The following is a 15,196-nucleotide window of genomic DNA, read 5'->3' as shown; positions in this document are numbered from 1 at the left end:
TGACTAAAAACCACCACGTGTGAGCAGTCGTCCGCCTGGGAGGGGCGAGATGGGGTCGCGTTAGCATTCGCCACCTCAAATCATCATGACCTAAGTTAGCCTAACATATTAGATATTTATTGCAAATTTTTGTTAAAAAATATTAATTTATTGATTTGATTTAAAGGCTTTTAATTGTGCCAGTAAACACGGTCTTCTAGAAGTATGTGTAGAAGACCGTGCCGTACGTCGGCTTAATGGTTGCGCTTTAATTTCAATTTATGGCCGCCAGAGCCATGACGACAGATGGGTGCTCTGTGCAACGAAGACAGAATAGCATTCTATTTTTCTAGCACACGTAACGCATTTACGATTAAAAATATAACCAATTATAATAAAACGTCACTCAACCGGTGTGCGCAGTGCGCACTGCGCACCGCACCACGTGACCGCACACATCGAAAGCAATGACGTACAGAGGCGTTGACGCGAACGAAAAGTTTATGACACTATCGTACTAATCTCTGACAATTGAAATTGGGCTCCGTTGCAAGACCTGTATTTAAGACCGTGTGTGAAGTGAAGCCCGGTTGATTCCGCCAATGTCACTTAGAGCGGATTATACACGAAGGAGACTGATCGGTACAGTTGAGATAACAGTCCCAAATTAATTTTGAAAACAGGCCAAATAGTCAGTATTTCATTGTTACGCTTAAAAAATCTTAACATAAGTCCCTTCGTCATCTTGGCAAATGACGACAAAAAATACAATTAAAATATAAATGACATTAAAAAACACATAATATATGCAACGGTATAATAAAAATTAAATATATTTTGACGCGCAACTGACGCGATTTGACACGTCAATTTTTAATTTCGACGCAGATTTAAGCTACAAACGCCATTACTGACCTTGCCACGGGGCTTTTAATCTTAGAACGAAAATTAGTTTTAAATTAGTAATTTAAGATTGAAAAAACCAACGACCACGAGTTCATTTGAATTCACGACGATAGTTAAACGGTGATTCGCTAAATTACCTCAAAATTGTTATTTCTTTGTGTCTGAATAAGTTAGAAATAACGTGAATATCTATAGTGGGTTATCTACAATTAAGTTTTAGGTCACGTTTTTTGAGTGGATAAGCTAAAATAAAATCTGTAAAGTAAATAATTGTGTTTGCTAGCAAACGAAAAAAACTGACTTCAATTACATCGACAAGTAATACAACGTAGGTAGACGAAAAAATAGTCAAGTAAATACGCATTATCAAAGATTACTCCAAGACGAAAGAAATTAACAAACGCACTAGTCGTCACTACGATTTTCGAAGATTCCCCTCGATTTCCTTGGGATTCCATCCTCAGATCCTGGTTTACTTATCATGACACCACCCCTGGGGTGTCTTGTTTCAAACAAAAAAATCAGCAAAATCGGTTCATAAACAACGAAGTTATCCGCGATCATCCATAAAAATATATGTATGGTCGAGTTAAGAAACCTCTACCTTTTTTTAAGGCGGTTAAAAATAAAATAAAAAATATTTTAAAAGCGAGACCATCAGTCAAAGTAATTAATATAAGCCAGACCAAATACAAAAAAAAATGAATTTAGCCTAAGACGAAATAACCGCAGAGTTTTACTATTAGACTGCCCACAACACAATTGTTCACACAAAGATCATTACCCTTGGCCACAAAATTCCAAAAAGTCATTTCATTTTTTGCAACGTCAAATAATAACATAGTAGCATAACGACGTAATCAAGTGACAATACATAAACATAACAAATAGGGAAAAAACGTAAACGTCGTCTATACGTCTAAAAAAAATAATAACAGGTCCGTTTTTGTACATTGAAGATATTATTTAAAGTCTTTTTTGAGTGGTTTTCTACAGTTGACAGAGATTAAAAAAAAAATACCTTTTTGTCAGTATCTTGGCCGCGGTCTGAAACTATAAGACGCAATTAAAACTTCACATGTTTCGTGACCATACTACGAGCTAGGATAACGAATACTTCATCACTTCAGCCTATTGCAGTCCACTGCTGGACATAGGCCTGCACAAGTTCGTTTCAAAAATGGCGTGAACTCATGTGTGTTGCTCACCACGGTGGTTGGTGACCACAGGGCTGGCTTTGTCGCACCGAAGACGTCTTCGGAACGAATACTTATTATTCATAAATTAGCAGATACAGATAAAATTAGTAGGAATGAACGTGAAAAAATGTGTGTATGTGTGATATCAAAACCACATCATGACGCTAAACGTTTTTTTTTTAATTCTCGCCGCTATGGAGCTGAAAGCATGAAAAGCCATCGATCTCGGTTGTATCATGTTAGAGATACTTTCACTATACACAATCAGCTTGTAATATCCCACTGTTGGGCATGGAGCTCTTTCTTCATGTAGGAGAAGGATTGGAGCTTAATCCAACACGCTACTCTACTGCAGGTTGACGGATATGTTCACTATGGATAACGAGCGCCATCAGGTATTTATGATAACTACCGGGACCAACGGCTTAACGTGCTCTCCGAGGCACGATCGGGAGACGACCAAATCGGAAAGAAATATTTGAACTAATAAAAATATCCATCCCGGGGGGGGAACCGAACCTGTAAACCGTCGGTGTTTTAGGCGACTACTCCCACCATTACACCAGAGCGGTTGTTACTTTAACGGTAATTACATCATAATAAGAATATATGGTAAAGATAAATTCGCCCAGCAGTGTGATGTTATCAGCCTGCGTCAGTTCAACTCAGATGGCTTAAAATTTTAATTAAGCGCGACCGCACGAGACGTATAGTCCGTAATACATTTAATAATCTAAGATTATTTATCTAAGTTATATTAAATTATAAATCATAAGATAATCACGTGTGAAATCCGACTCTTAAACGTTATTCAAGTAATCTGTCTTATCTATAAAAGATATCTTTGATTGCTTGTATAAATATGTAGATGACACTTAGATAAGTACCGATCGACGAGTTCAATCGCTGATAAGATAAATATTGTAATTATACTAAACCATATTAATTGAAGTTAATTTTAAATTTTTTTAGTATGATTTATTTATTTTTTAGTTAATATTTACTGAAATGAAGGACTTTTATGTATTTTGAATAGAATTTAAATAAAAATCGCTTTAACCTGTAATATCCCACTGTTGGGCATAGGACTCTTTCCCCATGTAGGGGAAGGATCAGAGTTTAATCCACCACGCTGCTCCAATGCGGTCCCTATGCATAACGATCGTTATCAGGTGTACATGATAACAACCGGGATCGACGGCTTAACGTGCTCTCCGAAGCACGGTGGGGAGACCCACAAGGAAAAATAAACACCAACGCCTAAAATACTAATAGAAGCTCAAAGTATCAAAATTTATATTGATTTTAACCAACTTCAAAAAAGGAGGAGGTTCAATTCGATTGTATCTTTTTTTAATGTGTTATACCTCAGAACTTTTAAATGGATGAACCGATTCCGATGATATTTTTTTTTTATCAAAAGGTGTCTGTGTCATGTGATCCCTGATCTAATATATATTTTGTTGTTGTTGTTGTTGCATTTAATAATAATGCGTATTTACTTGACTAATTTTTATGTTGACCTACGTTGTTTTCCGCATAAGTTTTCACTAGGTATACCGATTTTGATGATTCTTTTAATCGGAAGCTGATACTTATCTAATATTAATAAGACAACATTATTTAAATTGAACGACATTTAATGATTACTTTTTTAGTAATCTTTGTTAACGCTTATTCATTTGCAATTAAACACAATTATATACTGTATGTGACATTTAGGCATAACATATGGTATAACATCAACATTTCCCTCCAGACGAAGTAACAAACAACCCTAATTGTAAAACAATAATTGATGACAATTCCAATCTTTACGAAGGCTCTAATACTTTTTCCCATCACTAAAAGCTATCCTAAACAAACAATGTCTTAACAGGCAGTTCGCATACAGACCCATTGAACTTCATATAAATTATTCAAAAAGTACCCCCCCCCAGCTATAACTTATATAAAGATAAGTTTATAATAAACTCGATAAACATTATATATTTTTAAAGGTAACCTTTTCAATGATTTATCGTAATAATTGTTATTCAAACTCCTTCGCTATTAAACATCTTTGAAACTACAAACGTAAATCGAATTTAAAATAACTTCGTAGGCATTTTACACACGATATTTAAAAAAAAACGACTTCAATTTAGAGTGTTGTTTATGAGTTTTTTTTTTTTTTTTTGAGGACACAAAAAATAATTGACCTACTCATTTTTTTGGAGTCCATCGATAATAAGTAAATAATAAAATCAGTTTCTTAAATTTTATAGTTGAAGTGTATATTATTGGTATTTTTAAAAATAATACCCGATCCATAATTTCTCCATATAGATACATTAAGCTCCATTTTTTTTTTTTTCGAAATGACTGTTGCTGTTGGTCCTGGTTGGTACTGGCCTTTACAGCGTCACCGGTGAGAGGGGCCGGGTACTATAGACACCGGCCGCGAAGGAAGATGTGGGCCCTTGAAGGGTACGGGGGTAAATTAAGCTCCGGTATATTAAGCTCTCATATATGGAGAAAGGGGCCTTACCTACCAGAGGGATGTTATAGGCTTAAAACAAAAATACAGAAAAGCCTTTAAAGTATAAACGTCATATTTCATCGTTTAGGGTTTAGCTCTGATTTTAATGTTGACATAGCATTTCGTTTACATAGATTGATGTGATTAATTTTATCTTATATAATGGAGAGCCGGTTTTATTGTTCGGATATGTTGCGAAAACGTCGAAACCGATCGGAATAACACTCGTATATGAAATCTTGGTGATTACTTATTGTGTAAAAAAATATGAACGGATTAAGGTCGCTAGTTACGTTATCAAAATAGATCTTCATAAAAATGACTTAATATTTTATTAACTTCAATATTTTATTAACTTTTGCCTTAACTTTCTTTTATTATTGTCGAGTTTTTTTAATTTATTTGTATTATTATTTTTGTTAATGATATTATTTTGACTTTCGTTAAGTGTGTATATCACCTTATGACGAAATAAATGTTTTCATTTCACTATCTTATATATAAAATTCTCGTGTCACAATGTTAGTTAGCATAATCCTCCGAAACGGCTGGACCGATTTTTATAAAATTTTGTTGCATGTCGGGTAGGTCTGAAAATCGGCCAACATCTATTTTTCACACCCCTAAGTTCTAAGGGGGGAGAGATTAAGGGGTTTATAACATATATGGCAAAACAACGTTTGCTGGGTCAGCTAGTAAATATACAACGTAATGTGTAAGAATGTATTCTGCATATATCATGCATCTAAAATGACTTACGCGCCTCGTCTTAATAAGAATGCGAACCACGCACTGACTGTTTTTGAATGAACAATTGTTTTAACACTCGGATCATAGTAAAGCTACATAATTTTAGAATTGTTATTCTATTAATTTTACGTATGAGAATATTTGAATAGATATTTACTAATAACTGAAATTTAACTCAAAGCTTTTTTTTAAAATAAATAAATAAATATCTTATAACAAACACACACGGTCGTCTGTTCCTTGGTAAGCAACTTAGTGCTTGTGTTACAGGTAACAGCCGACTGTTATATCTTTTTTTTTTATATAAATATACATATAAATAATACATATATAAATATATATATATAAATACAAATATTACACCCTGACTCAGGCGGGAATCGAACCCGGAAACCTCGGCACAGAAAGCAGGGCCACTACAAACTGCGCCAACGGGCTAGTCAAAAGCGCCGCAGTAGAAACCATAATCGTCGTTACGATAGCTCTCAAGACTATTTGTAGTATTCGTAAAATTCATACATAATTTATAGGTTTGATATATAGACATTCTTACATATAATAAAAACCTGTTTTTATTTAATTGTATACAATGAATCAATTCCATTCCATCAAAAGTTCTGTATCTGCTTCTATATATATTTTAAACAGAAACGTTGTTCTTTAATATATTTGTAAATATTAAAATTCATCATCATCATCATCATCATCAATTCAGCCTGATATAGTCAACTGCTGGACGTAGGCCTCGACAAGTTCACGCCAAAAATGGCGTGAACTCATGTGTTTTGCCCATAGTCACCACGCTGGGCGGATTTTTGACCGCAGAGCTGGCTTTGTCGCACCGAAGACGCTGCTGCCCGTCTTCGGTCTGTGTATTTCAAAGCCAGCAATTGGATGGTTATCCCGCCTTAAGTCGTCTTTGTAAATTCCAAGGTGGTAGTGGAACTGTGTTATTCCTTAGTCGCCTCTTACGACACCCACGGGAAGAGAGGGGGTGGCTATATTCTTTAATCCCGTAACCAAACAGCAGCTATAAATTCATTGCATCAAAAATTTGGTATATACTTTTATATACATTCTAAAAAGAAATGTTATTTTTTAATGTTATTGTAAATATTAAAATTCAAATGTAATTAAACATCTTACGTTAATACTTCTTATAGAAAAGCAATTTAAAGTGCAAGTAAACATTATTTTAAACGATACTTTTTCATTTGCTTAAACTGCTAAAGATAAAACACATTAGTAAATAAATTTAAGCGTATTAATAATTATAATAACTTAGTATTTTAATTCCACAAAAACACCAATCAAAACATTGAAATACGCAATCACAAATTAAAAACTAGCTTCAACTTTATCGAAATACAGGACTTAATTGGAATAATTATGATTAATTTTTCTTATTATAACAAGTTGCAAAACTTTAATATATTTATGTATTAATGTATGTTCTTAAAACGCTACTAAGCGATTATAAATTTTACAAACAAGATTACTTCGTCCAATTTCATAACCATACATAGGCTATTGCTCTGCTACTTTGAGTTATTTCTTGATTTTTTGAAGTAAAACTTATTTAGGCGGAGGGTAAAATTATTACGGATGAAACGGCAACGTTTTGATGAAACGGCAACGTTTTGATGAAACGGCAACGTTTTGATGAAACGGCAACGTTTTGATGAAACGGCAGCGTTTTGATGAAACGGCAACCTTTTGATGAAACGGCAACGTTTTGATGAAACGGCAACGTTTTGATGAAACGGCAACGTTTTTGTGGATGGCGCTGGAACGAAAATCTAAAGCTTTATATTTGTATTGTAAATATCAAAGAGACTTGAAAATTAGTTGAATCCTTATTAAAAAATATGTAAGCTTTCTAATTTACATAATTATGTTTGTTCACAAACGAAAAAAAACGACTTTAATCACATCGATAAGTGACACAACGTAGTTTGACCAAAAATATTCGTAAATATGCGTTATCAAACATTACTCAAAAAGGAATCATCAGATTTAAATCATATTGATATAGAACTACATTACAAGCGTAAAAAGGAACACAAGACAAGTATCAGCTTTCGATTAAAACAATAATCATCAAAATCGGTACACCCAGTTAAAAGTTATGTGGTTTAATACAACATAGATTGATCAGAAAATAGTCAAGTAAATACGCATTATTAGATATAAGTCAAAAGTACTTGTTAGATCTCAATTATATTTAAATAGCATCACACGACACGCAATACCTTTCGATAACAAAAAAATCATCGAAATCGATCAACAAAGTCAAACGTTCTGAGGTAACATACATTAAAAAAAAAAATAAAGTCTGTTAAAAATGATTCCAAAACCAGAAAAATCGGAGAAAGTTGAAAGAAAATAATTAAAAAGACTGTGTGTGTCAGTCCTATTAAATGAATCAGAATATAATTGAGTAAATTACAAAAATTCGGAATCAAAAACTAAATTGACTATTCCTATTCGTGTCGGCCCAAAAAAGCGCTGAAGAGCATGACTCGCCGTCACTGTCCCACGTCATTTGTCACACAATTTCACATCCTAAATATCTTGTACCACATCGTTCCTTCAGAATTAGGCTTTAATAAAATCTTAGTATTTCGTTCCATAGTTTACTCGCACTGAATATAAGTGTTGTTGTGTTACTAACTATTGAGTCTAAAATATTATTATGTATTCATGAGGTCATTCACATTAAAATGGTCATCTTAATTTGTAGTCGTTTGCGACAATTCGGAATGAGTTATCGCATAGTTCACAATAATATATCACCGGAAGAGACTTAAGGTCAATTAATCATTAATAGTCATAACAATGTTCTTTCTAGAAATAGTAATAAAATCTTCAAAGCTGTACTATTGAAGTTAAGAATTGGATTTGTATGGAAATTTTGAAGATGAATCCTGTTGCATCCCATTACTGGTTCTAGACCTATTTCTCCTTATGGAGATGTGTCGGAACTTATTGTTGTGTTTGAGGATATTCCCTACTTCTTCTCTTCTTCTTCAGGTTAAAATGGCTTTCAATATTCCCTACTTCGAGTAACGGAGACACAAGTTATTTATAGTTAGTTAATATATGTATAGTAGCTGACCCCGCAAACGTTGTTTTGCCATATTTTTTTTATTATTATTACCATACAAACATGTAACAAAAGTACAATTTACACATTCACAAAAAAACCAATTAGGTTTACTTAGGAATATGTCGTTCAACAATCATTCGCAACACAAAAATCACAATACAGTTCTTAATCAAAACAAAACAACATAATTATGAAGGTAGTATTAAAAGAAATCCGACTCAGTAAATACAATAAAAAATATACATATACAAACATGTTAAATATACAAAAACAATATTGATACAGGCTGTTATAGCTTTTTCAAGAAATGCGTCTTAAGTTTGTATTTTATATTTGTTGGAGTTATATTATTTCTTAATTCTAGATCAAGATCGTTTAAGGCGCTGGTACGTTTGCCGTATATATTTTACTAACCCTCTTAACCCCATAACTTAGGAGTATTAAAAATAGATGTTGTTCGATTCTCAGACCTACCCGATATGCACACAAAATTTCATGAAAATCGGTCAAGCCGTTTCGGAGGAGTTTAACTACAAACACCGCGACACGAGAATTGTATACATACATATAATCATTTTATATATTAGATTATACAGAAAATACATTGAATACTTAACTGTAAAACGCCTAGCTAGTGCGTAAATCAACGTTAAAAACTCCGACCAATAACCTGATACGACCAATCAAGAATTAATTTAAACTGATCGACAGATAATACAACGTAGATAGATGAAAAATTATCGAGTAAATGAGTATTATTAGAAATAACTCAAAAATAACTCGTCAGATCACAATTAAATTGACATGGAAAATTATGTCAAGCACCAACTTACTTAAGAAAGAAAAATTGGAATCGATCCACTCAGTCAAAAAAAATATAATATAAAACACATCTATACAAATAAATAAAATTGGAGTGTCTGTTTGTAATATTCAAATAATCGCTTTTTACTAAATGCATATGGATGTATACACGGTATACATACCAAAATATCATTTGTTAAAAATTTTGTCTCTCTGTCTGTCTGTCTGCTTATTCCGGATAATCTGTGAAAAGGCTGGACCGATTTTGATGGGACTTTCACTGGCAGATAGCTGATGTAATAAGGAGTAAGTTAGGCTACTTTTATTTTAGAAATTTATTTATTTTGTAACTGAGCAATATTTTTTTAATTCCACGCGGACGAAGTTTTTTTTTTTTATGTCACTAGGTCGGCAAACAAGCGTACGGCTCACCTGATGGTAAGCGATTACCGTAGCTTACAGACGCCTGCAACACCAGAAGCATCACAAGCGCGTTGCCGACCAATCCCCCCAGGAGCTCTGGTCACCTTACTCACCAACAGGAACACAATACTGCTTGAAAACAGTATTATTTAGCGGTGATCTTCTGTAAGGTCGAGGTACTACCCCAGTCGGGCTGCTCCGTATTTTGAGCAGGAAATTCCTGCTGTGCCCTACCTCAGTTAAAAGTTGCAGCACAGCTAGTAAAAAATAAAATTTAATTCAGAAATTCCTACTTTTTTTAAGTAAAAAAGTTATTCATTAGAGATTAAACACGTCTTTCTTTAAGTTTACCACTTAGTATATAACGTAACGCATCACAGCGTATCATCTAATGTTTATGTAACTGTTGCGTTTGATGTTACATGAAGAAGAATGTTAATTGAGATAATCGAAGTTACACATTGCTTGTTGACTTCCAATCAATAATTATTTTTATGTTTAAAATAGGACACGGCATGAAATATCCTGCTCAAAATCTGGAGCAGCCTGTCATAGGAAGTATGTCAACCTTACAGAAAATCACAGCTTAATAATGTTTTCAAGAAGTGTTGTGTTCTGTGTTACAATGTAAACATTATCGTAAACGAAATATTCGCTTCTCACTCAACCATCACTGGTAGAATGAATATAGGTAATATGAGGTCCAAAAACACGTAACAAATACCTATTGATGATAATAAAATAATTAATTAATTATAACTTGAAATTTATAATAAACTAGCCGATCCGTGTCCACTTCATGGGCGTTAATTATTTTAGTGATGCAAATATATAGTAAAGTTTTTCATCTCGCTCGTATTTTCTCCGACTTGATTTGTGTATACTATTATTTTTCAGTGATTTTTTTGTTCAGTAACAATAAAATATAGCCTATGTCACTGCTGAATAGTGTAGCTTTCTGTTAGTGAAAGAATTTTCATGATCGGATCAGTATTTGCGAAGATTACCCCCTACATACAAACAAAGTTAGAAACTATTCCTCTTTATAATATTAGTATAGATAAAGAATGAGAGAAGTTTGTTCAATTGTTATTATTTTTAAAGTGACAAAGGTTATAAAAACAATTATCTAGGAACTAGAAGTTCAATGGGTATCATTGTTTTTTAACAAACACGCACGGTTAAAAAAAAACAAGTGTAGTTTATTTTTTTACGATTAGACGACCGTCTAATCCTAAGAGAGACTGTACCCATAACCCCGTAACCCCCTTTTTATATAACTTCCGTCTGATATGGATGCTCATAATATCACTAAATATAATTAATATTTCCTTATGAATATAATTTTTTTCTCATTTATTTATATTATAGATAAGATTATATATACATATAAATATCTATTTTTTTATTATAATAACATTTATTAATGAAATACTATATATACTATTTGTATTCATCATTACAGCCTAAACAGTCCACTGCTGGACATAGGCCTCCACAAGTTTACGCCAAACATAACGTGAACTCATGTGTTTTGCCCATAGTCACCACGCTGGGCAGGCGGGTTGGTGACCGTATTACTCTATTGTAATCTAAGAATATTTTTTGCAAGAAAGCCTTCTTTGTATTGTAACGCTTACTTTTTGTATTTATATATATATATATATATATATATATATATAAAGTTATGTCCACAGGCTTATAATGCCCATGCTATTAATATTTTTGTTAGTGATCGTTTATTTGGTACCCTACTGCAGCTTACATTAAGAAAACTAATTATGCTGTCTTAGTATCCCTAATGCAGACGTGAGTCCACCGACCAAAATTATGCTTTACTTAATTGTATTTTTGATTTGAATGTATTTTAGTTTATACAACTTGTGATTTGGCGTTAAGTTACCAGTTTTTGTTTGTTTATCACAAATTTTCGTCCACATCTAGTAGATCCGATTGTATACACATGCTTTTTACGATTTTGTACTATCGTGTAACGACTAGTGCTTTGAAACCATGAAGTTACCCGCGTCGTTGTATAGCTTATAATCTTCTTCGAGAAATGGACTATCCAAAACCAAATTCTTAAAAAAAACGAGTGTACTTTAGAACACACGACTGAAGTAAAACTTCTGCACAACAGGCCTGCACTGTGTCTTAGATATACGAAACGTAACTATGAGAGAAATATAGAAAGAAAATGTGTCCGCACCTCTCTCTCTTGCTCCGTTCGCCTCACCCGATCACAATTTTCGTAACGCTCTCGTTACGCATTCACCAGCTTACTCCCCAAGTCAAGCTTGCGTAGTTTTTCATTAATAAACAAACAGATTTTTTGTGTACACAGTTTTGTGGTCTACTAAATTTTCCACCTTCTCGTATACCTGGGAATCACAATCGAATTACACTGTTTATCGCGTAATTCGCAGTTAGGCGCTAATATTTACTGTTGATATTTTTAAGAATCTATATTGACAAAGAATTATGAGTTCCAATTATCATGTGCGTGTCGATTGAATTAATTAATGAATCATTTTAATGAAGATATACAAAGTCCCTAGCCTACACAAAAGTAAATAGTTTTTAATTTTATTTTTAATTAATCCACTACCACAATAGGTATATTCTAAAATTATAAAGCTGAAGAGCTTGTTTGTTTGAACGCGCTAATCTTAGGCATTACTGATACGATTTGAAATTTTTTAATTTTGTATTGGATAGCTTATTTACCGAAAAAGGTAGACTATATCAAAATCGATATCTAAAACAACTTTATTCAAATAGGCTTTAATGTCATTTTCGAATCGTCATTTTAGAAACTAAAATTTAAAAGTAAAGCTTCCACAGATTCGGAATGTAGATTCTGAAGAGAAGAATCGGCAAGAAACTCCGCAGTTACTCTTTTGAAAATAATATGTAAACTGTGTTTTAGTACAAAATTAGAAACATGTTGCATGAAATACAGCGTCACTAAGTCCACACATCTTTATCATCTATGTAATGTTGCACCGAATAATACGCTTTATCTATTAATTTCTTTTTGATAAAACCTTTAAATTTATGTTGAGACAAGATTGCAAAATTGTTTTTGGGATTTTAATATACATGCGAATAGCATAACCCAGAAAGGAGACGTTTACTTTGCGTAGTCGGAAACTTGGAGTGAGTATTATATTTCAGTGCGTTTTGTATTGCATATTGTAGTGCTTTTTTTTTCTTAAATTAATGCGGGTCAAACCGCGGGGCACAGCCAGTAATAAACAAATCGTTTCAAAGCGACAACTAGTTCTACTACGTACCTACTATGATTAGATTTTTTTTTAATTTACCATTTTTTTTTAATCTGTAGCGTAGGAAAAGAAATAATTATAGCAAACAATGGCATGCTTTTTTACAACTATAAAAATTATTTGTGTTATTTTAATTGTTTATTGAAAAACAACTAACAGTAATTAAAGAAAATTATTATTATTATTTATTATTAAAGTTCAAATATCACGTTATTCAGTAAAAATATTAGTTAACATTGAAATTATCAATTTTCAATTAAGAAAAAAATATATAAGTTCAAAATAAATAAATAAAATCCAAGGCTTCGATATTCAATAGCAGGTATACATATAATTTATTCGAAATAAATATTAACAATTACTGAAAAAATATATTTTAAATAATCATAAATCAATTTACCAACTTTTTTTGTAATTTGTAAAATGTTATATAAAAAGTATGTTTATTAAATTATTACATTTATCATTTTAACATTGTTTCCTTTGTTTAAACTTTTAAATAATTTAATATCATATATTTGATAGTCTTTTACATATTTATTTGAAATTCGTAATAAAATATCACTAAGTTAATAATTAATTCAATAATATCAAAATAAAAACAAAAATCCAAATAACTAATATGTAATAAAAAACTAAAAAAAAATAACTAAATAAAAGATAATAAATAACTAAATAAAATAAATAACTAAAAATCACGTGCGTAATCAATAACAATAACAACAAAAAAAAGAAAATAACAAAACAATAAAATCGATAAATCGCTAGAACTTACATCGTATTTCACGTATCGACTGTCACAACACTAAATCACTTGACACTTCCAACGTAAGCTACCACTCATACTGCGCGCTGTCATTGCACTAAACCGAACCAACAAACTTATACTATATAAGCACAGCTCTGCTTCAGAATTTCGTCCTAGCCGTTGACGTAAAACTCGAAAAATATCTCAAATATCACGAATTTTACAATGTTCAAATACTCTTTGTATCTATGAGTATCCTGCTATGTTTATTTTACTGATAAATATATTTTGAAATGTAATATATAAATGTTAGGTCATTCACAGAAATAAGATATTTTACAAAATATTGAAAGTAACAAAGGAGATTGGTAGGCTATTTATAGGCTATCAAGGATGAACATAAACAATATTATATAAATATATTAATTAGATTAATATGACATATCTATCATTTTAAATATTGTATTTAAATAAAGACATTTAATGACTAGTTTTATACATGAACATCATAACAAATTAAACTTGACTTTTTGACTAATTTTATTTAAAACCAGTCATGAAGATTTTAAATTAAAATAACTAATTATACTTTAATTCAGTTTGATATTTACATTTTTTATTAATTGTAATTGTAAACAATTTTTTACTAGTTAAGAATTTAAATATTAAATTGCTGAGAAAACATGGACAGAAATTGATTATTGATTATTAACAGTCAACATTTTGTTTTTTCTCTATTACTTCGCCGTATCTATTTACACATTTATTCTGCTTTGATTAAAAAAAAAGTAATAAAAGAATTTAAACAAAAACAAAGAGGAGACGTTTTGAACGCTGAGGGAAACTGTGAATAACAGGCGTAATAGGTATCGTGAAACATCTAATTCTACCAATGGTCTGACACCGGTTTAAGGAACCCTCTAACGAAACTCTACTATTTAACGAAAATGATCAAGTACATAAGCCATATAATACATATATCAACGTATATATAATAAATTGATTAACGATATCTGGGCCAAACTTCGTAAATGTATTAATGAATTAAAAACAATTAACAATGTAACTTACATTACTTTAAAGTTAAGCATTAACCGTTCAATGAGCGCGGTTATAATTCATAATGAAAGGGCGGTGTACGCATAACTTACCTTTATCAATTATTTAACGCTTTCTGTTACACGATAAATTATAATTAATTAAAAACTATTCAAATTGTAAACAATTAAAACAATGAAACTAAAAATAAAACATCATAAATTGACGCTTCACATCGGGTGAGTAAATGACTTATATACCTATATCTTGCTAGCGCTAAGGGCGCTGTAAAGCGCCACTCTCAGCGTCACTGCTGTTTCGTTTCGCACGATTTAACTGAACTACTTAAGGATTAAACACCAAAATCACAGTCTCCGCGAACGCTCCGATTGGATCGCGTGCTTGATTAACAATCGTATTCGATTATACTTA

At 31.9% G+C, this 15,196-nt stretch overlaps 1 protein-coding gene across 1 annotated transcript in view; it reads right to left on the bottom strand.

Moving 5' to 3' along the window:
* LOC123657913 (scavenger receptor class B member 1-like) overlaps positions 1 to 13,840 on the bottom strand; it is an 83,740-nt gene extending 69,900 nt beyond the window's left edge. Inside the window, exon 1 of the mRNA XM_045593400.1 lies at positions 13,754 to 13,840. The gene's annotated coding sequence lies outside the window, so the exon portion shown is untranslated. The remainder of the gene's footprint in view (positions 1 to 13,753) is intronic.
* Between the last annotated feature and the right edge of the window lie 1,356 nt (positions 13,841 to 15,196).

Source organism: Melitaea cinxia, chromosome 11 (genome assembly GCF_905220565.1).
Source record: "Melitaea cinxia chromosome 11, ilMelCinx1.1, whole genome shotgun sequence".
NCBI classification, from domain to species: domain Eukaryota; kingdom Metazoa; phylum Arthropoda; class Insecta; order Lepidoptera; family Nymphalidae; genus Melitaea; species Melitaea cinxia.
Note: the sequence above shows the minus strand (reverse complement) of the source record. Positions and strands in the feature narration are given on the sequence as shown.